Genomic DNA, 6,040 nt, shown 5'->3' with positions numbered 1-6,040 from the left:
CTTCAATGTAGATTGATTTCTTCCATATGTACTATAGTGAATTATAAAAGTATATATTATTTTGAATTTTAAGTTTTATTGAAATATATGTATCATCAAAATCTACAAAAATATTTAATTCCTACAATATAACTCATGCCAAGGCATGTAAAGTATCTCATTAGTAACAAAAATAATAAACTAATTTGAGTTGTTGTAAGTGAATTATGTCCAGCTGTTTCTTCTTAATAATATTTTCCATTTCTTTCATAGTGTAGGGATCATACTCCATTTATTTACTTGTGAAATTCATAATGTTTCTTGTGAATAAACATTTGGATTGATGCAACCTTTTAGTGCTTTGCTCATTTTATCTTTGAGTATATAGTTAAAAGTATCATTTATTTGAACATTTTGTACAGGGTTTTAACCTGATAAAGCCAAAGACAAGCCACCTGAATCACTCTCTACTTCAGGTTTAAGATTTATGGAGGCTTGGTGGTAGCACAGTGAACTGCAAGGACCCACCCAAGGATCCTAGTTCAAACCCCTGGTTCCCACCTGTGGGGGGAGGGGGGGGCGCTTCACTGGCAGTAAAGCACGTCTGCCATTGTCTATCTTTCTCTCCCCCTCCTCTCTCAATTTCTGTCTGTCCTATTCAACAATAACAGAAATGGCAACAATAACAGCAACAACAAGGGCAACAAAATGGGAAAAATGGCTTCCAGGAATAGATTCATAGTGCAGGCACCCAAGCCCCAGCAATAACCCTAGAGGCAAAAAAAGAAAAAGTTTACAGAATCCTCAGATTTTAATAAAATTCTCTATTGCAGTAAATATAGGGTATATTGTCCTCATAAGCCTATCTTAATTTTTCTAGAAATAAGTTTTTATTTTATTCTGTACTTTTGGTAAACTTTGTCTTAATGCTGTACCAGGGAATGAACCCAGGACCCTATGCATGAGCTATACCACTGAATAATTAGCCCAATCACTAGACAGATAGATAGATAGATAGATAGATAGATAGATAGATAGATGGATAGATAGATAGATAATAAGGCAGACTCAGAAAGGCCAGAGCACTGCACCAGCACAGATAGTACTGTGAAGCTGAACCTGGGGATTCATGCATGCAAATCCAGCAATCTACTCTGAGCCAGCTTCCTAGATGCTATCCTATATTTTTAGAAAGAGGAAGATAAAGACAGGGGAGAGAATTATGAAGAGCATAAAAGGGAGACTGGGGGGGTAGAGAGATACCAGTGTCTCCCACATCAATGTGGAGTTGCCGTGGTGATGGCCATAGTGCTCCCATGTGGTGCTGGGAATCAAGCCCAAGGTTTTACCTGCTGAGTACCTCATGTACCTCAGTAAACTTTATGGCACTGAAAAGTTTCTCTCAAGTGTGTGAATGTAAGAGAAATTCAAAAATATTAAGCTATTTTATCAAGGTAAGTATTAATAGTTACCATTTCTGAGAAACGTACATTTCCTAGTCACTGCAACACATTATCTTATTTTTTAATATTTTATTTATTTATTAGATAGAGACAGAGAGATTGAGAGGGGCAGGGAAGATAGGCAGAGAACGATACAGAGAGACACCTGCAGCCTTGCTTTACCAGTCGTGAAGCTTTCCCCCTGCAGGAGGGGCTCAGGGGCTTGAACCTAGGTCCTTGTGCACTATAATGTGTGTGTGTGCTTAACCAGGTGTGCCACCACCTGTCCCCCCTCAACATATTATCTTATTACCTTTCCAAAGAACCTTATGAGGTCAATAATTATACCTGAGCACAATGAAGATATTACTGGTTAAAAATCATGGGGCTGAGTGGTGGTTCATCCAGTAGAGGGCACTTGTTACCTATGAGGACCTCGGTTAAAGCTCCCAGTGCCCACATAGAAGCGGGAAGCTTCACCAATGTAGTAGTGCTCTCTCTCACTGTATATCAGTTTTTTAAAAATCACTGCTGGGAATGATGAGATCAAACTGGCACAGAGTCCTAGCAGTAACCCTGGTGGGGAAAAAAAAAACAGACAAACATAGTCAGAGGATACTGTGGACAATAATACTTTATGCTTCATAAGCAGGATCAACACCAAATATGCAAGGCCCAGCACAAAATGCAAGCATAGGACCCCTTTATCCAAATACTATGAAGATGTTCAAGACAACAGTATCAGAGAATTAAAGCAGGCACAGAGGTCACTCTTAGCAAGGGACATGGCAGAGGATGCATGCCCATGAAGCTGTCCCCATTCAAAATATTATAATGTTAAAGAAGGCAATTTGATAGTAGAAAAATATTTATATAGCATTTATTATGTGCCAGTTGTTCTCTGTGTTGCAAACACTTGTCGTATGCTTTACATTGGCTTGTTCTAGCCCTCCCCCTCCAAGAGAATTGGATGAGTCCTGTTAATTTCGCGGGCCTGCTTGGCCCCGCCCCAAGGGACCCTGGGAGAGGGTTCCGGAGTCCGAGAGTTCCTGAGTTCCCCAGTGACAGAGTTCCTGAGTTCCGGAGTTCGAGAGTGCGAGGGTGCGAGAGTTTCTGAGTTCGAGAGTAAGGGAGAGGGTTCCTGAGTTCGAGAGTGCCAGAGTTAGCCAGAGTTCGAGAGTGACAGAGTTCCTGAGTTCGAGAGTTTCAGGGTTACAGAGTAAGAGAGAGTGCCAGAGAGACAGAGTTCCTGAGTTCCTGAGTTCGAGAGAAAAGAGAGTTCCTGAGTTCGAGAGTTTCAGGGTTACAGAGTAAGAGAGAGTGCCAGAGAGACAGAGTTCCTGGGTTCCTGAGTTCCAGAGAAAAAGAGAGAGTGCTTGCGCCGCCGCAAAGAGACAGCAGAGTTCTGTTTGGTGATTAGTTTGTCTTAGTTTGTGAATCGTTGTTCCTGAATAAAGAAATACAGCTTCCCTGCTCAGCCATTGTCTCCGCGTCTCTGTTACCCGCCCATGAAGCTAGCCAGCCCGGCAAGAGCCCACGAAATTTTAACAACAAACACTGACTAATTTCCCTTCATACAAATCCCATGAGCTAGGTATTTTTCTTACATTTTACAAATAAAATATTCCCACTTTATAAATGATATAATGAAGGTATAGAAAGGGTAAATACTTTTTACTGTATCCTATAAAAGTCCCAGTGAAAGTGGGACTTAAGCCCAGATAGTTTGGGTACAAAGTTCCTTCTTTTGCCCAACCCTGGTGTATGTAAAGCACTTCATATGAGGCCTGGTGCGTCCACACTGTTCAGAAAGGTCTATGGTTCTCATTAACTAGGTGTCAAATCAAGGATCCCTAATGCCAAGCGTATGATGTCAACAATTATATTCTTTTCCCTGGTCACATCAGAACTGAATATTTTATTTTTTGAACATTCTGGTACACTGCTAATTTGACTTGTGAGACTGTCAAAACTCCTGAAATATTATAAACCATAATTTTTATTTAAGTTTTATTGTTCTTCTAATAACTGGAAATGTCATTGAATTTTGACAGTTGTGTAAAGGAGAGAATTATTGACTTAGAAATATATGGCTAAGCTATACAATGTCTGGATTCAAGTATACTGTTAAACTGAGAAGGAATAAAATCTACAAGTCATTAAAATTTTAAAAACTGAAAAAGACTTGCAGCTAAATGCAGTTGAAATAAGTATAGTAATCTCAAGCTTATTACTGGAAATTTTCTCAAGATAATTTTTATTTGGGAAATAAAATTTGAAGAAAAGCAAAATATTCTGCAATTTGGCTTTCTAGCATTTTCAACCTATCTTTATTAGGTGCAGGTGAACTTTTAATGTTAATAACTATTTAAGAACCACCTAGAATCCTAATAAAGGATTAATATAAAATAAACAGTTAAAGTGGTGGTTGACAAAAGATATTCCTTCTACCATAATTTACTGTATTTATTTTGAATATTTCCATCGTTTTAACTAAGAAAGAACATTTGGGTTGAGACTTGTTTATAATTAAAATAAATAGGGTTGGGGAGATAGCATAATGATTATTTATGCCTGAGGCTCTGAGTTCCCAGGCTCAATCTGCAGCACCATCATATGCCAGAGCTGACTAGTGAGTGCCCTGGATAAATAATAATAATCATAACAATAACTAAAACAAGTTAAAATGGTGCCACAAAAGTCATGGCAAGAATCTTGAATTGTCCTTAAAAAAAAAAAAAAAAAAAACCCTCATAATCACCCTTGTAAAATCAAAATTGCTTGTAATATCCCCAGATTCCTGGGAAACTCAGTTATCAGCATTGATAATGCTATGTGATCTCAATGGTCATAAACTTCATGAAGGAAAAAGGGAAAGAAAAAAAAATCTCCAGAATTTCTGTAACTTCCTCTGAAGAATCTTGATCTCTGTATCTTGATCCAAAAAATGCTTGATATAAATACCTGTTTAGTGATACTGAAAAGAACAGTTGACATATATAAATATATCTTTTCTGGGTTAGGGAGACGTCTCAGAGAATAGGACTTACATGCTAGAGGCCCTAGAAGCCCCAGGTTCAATCCCCAGAACTGCCATGTGCCAGAGTTTTCTGGCCTCTCTCTTTCATACATTCTCTCTCGTAAAAATAAATCATTGACATTACGTGTCTCGATATCTTCGTACTGATGACTGAACCCAAAATCACACAGATGCACAGTAAATACCAAGTCACATTCCACCCAACTCTTTTCTATATTTTGAAATGAGAGAGACAGAAAGAGGACAAAGCACTGTTCCGCCATCTGTGAAACTTGTTCCTTCTCTGTGGTGCTAGGAATTAAACCCAGAGCCTCATTCATTAAGCTGGTCACTTTACTACTGAGTCACCTCCCCAGCTTTAAAAGATGTTTCTGGAGGCCGGGCAGTAGCATACATAGTGCAAAGCACAAGTACTGGAGCAAGAATCTTGGTTCGAGCCTCCAGCTCCCCACCTGCAAGGCGGGGGTCGCTTTGCAAGCGATGAAGTAGGTCTGCAGCTGTCTCTCTGCCCCTCTCTGTCTTCCCCTCTCTCAATTTCTCTCTGTCCTATCCAACAACAACGCAACAATAACAACAACGGGATAAAAGATGGCCGCCAAGAGCAGTGGATTTGTGGTGTAGAAGCCCCAGGGCTCACCCTGGAGACAAAAAAAGAAAAAGATGTTTTAAACAGAACATCTTTATGGTAAAGTAATAGGAAAGATTAGTACAGTTTGGACTTCTGTTCACCATTAAAGGTATGTATTCTGAGAAAACAGTACTAAAAAGCAAGCTCAGAATGCCCTCTGCTGGCAGAAAGTCTACTGTTCACACAAATCCTTCCATTCTTGGGCAGTTTAAGACATTTTCCAGTTAGGCTTTTGTTTGTTCATGAATGAATAAATCTGGGATTCAATAAAAGAAGATGGAAAAGAGGATTTCTGTGTGAGACTGAGTACCTGTTGAGAATGATCTAATATGCATCGTCTTGGAATGTTGCTAATGGTTTTTTTTTTTTTTTTTTTTTTGCCTCCAGAGTTTTCGCTGGAGCTCGGTGCCTGCACTACAAATCCACTGCTCCTGAAGGCCATTTCTTCAATTTATTGAATAGAACAGAGAGGATGGGGAAGAGAGAAAGGGGGAGAAAAAGATAGATACCTGTAGATCTGTTTCACCAACTTGTGAAGCCACCCTGATGCAGGTGGGGAGCCAGGAGTTCGAACCCGAATCCTTGCGTGGGTCCTTCTGCTTGGTACTATGTGCACTTAACCCAGTGCACTGCCACCTGCGTACCCCCCACCTAAGTACTCTGTAAATTTGTATTCAATATGTGCTTCTTCCCAACCAAGCTGTTTACAAAGTCTTAAACAACATTTGAGAACTTTTAAATAAAAATTTCAAAGTTAAAGATCACTTCAAATGAAAAAGTGATACTAAAATTATAAACATATGCAGCTTCTATTCTCCTAGAAATGGGATATAAACTATGTAGTCAATCATAAATATGACCTTGTGTAAAAACTAAAGATTACCTTGTGAATGACCAGCATGACCACAATTTATTTTTATCTCTATTTTTAATCATGTTCACCTGTATTGC

This window comes from Erinaceus europaeus, chromosome 1, assembly GCF_950295315.1.
Source record: "Erinaceus europaeus chromosome 1, mEriEur2.1, whole genome shotgun sequence".
In the NCBI taxonomy this organism is placed as follows: domain Eukaryota; kingdom Metazoa; phylum Chordata; class Mammalia; order Eulipotyphla; family Erinaceidae; genus Erinaceus; species Erinaceus europaeus.
This window is presented reverse-complemented; position numbering follows the sequence as displayed.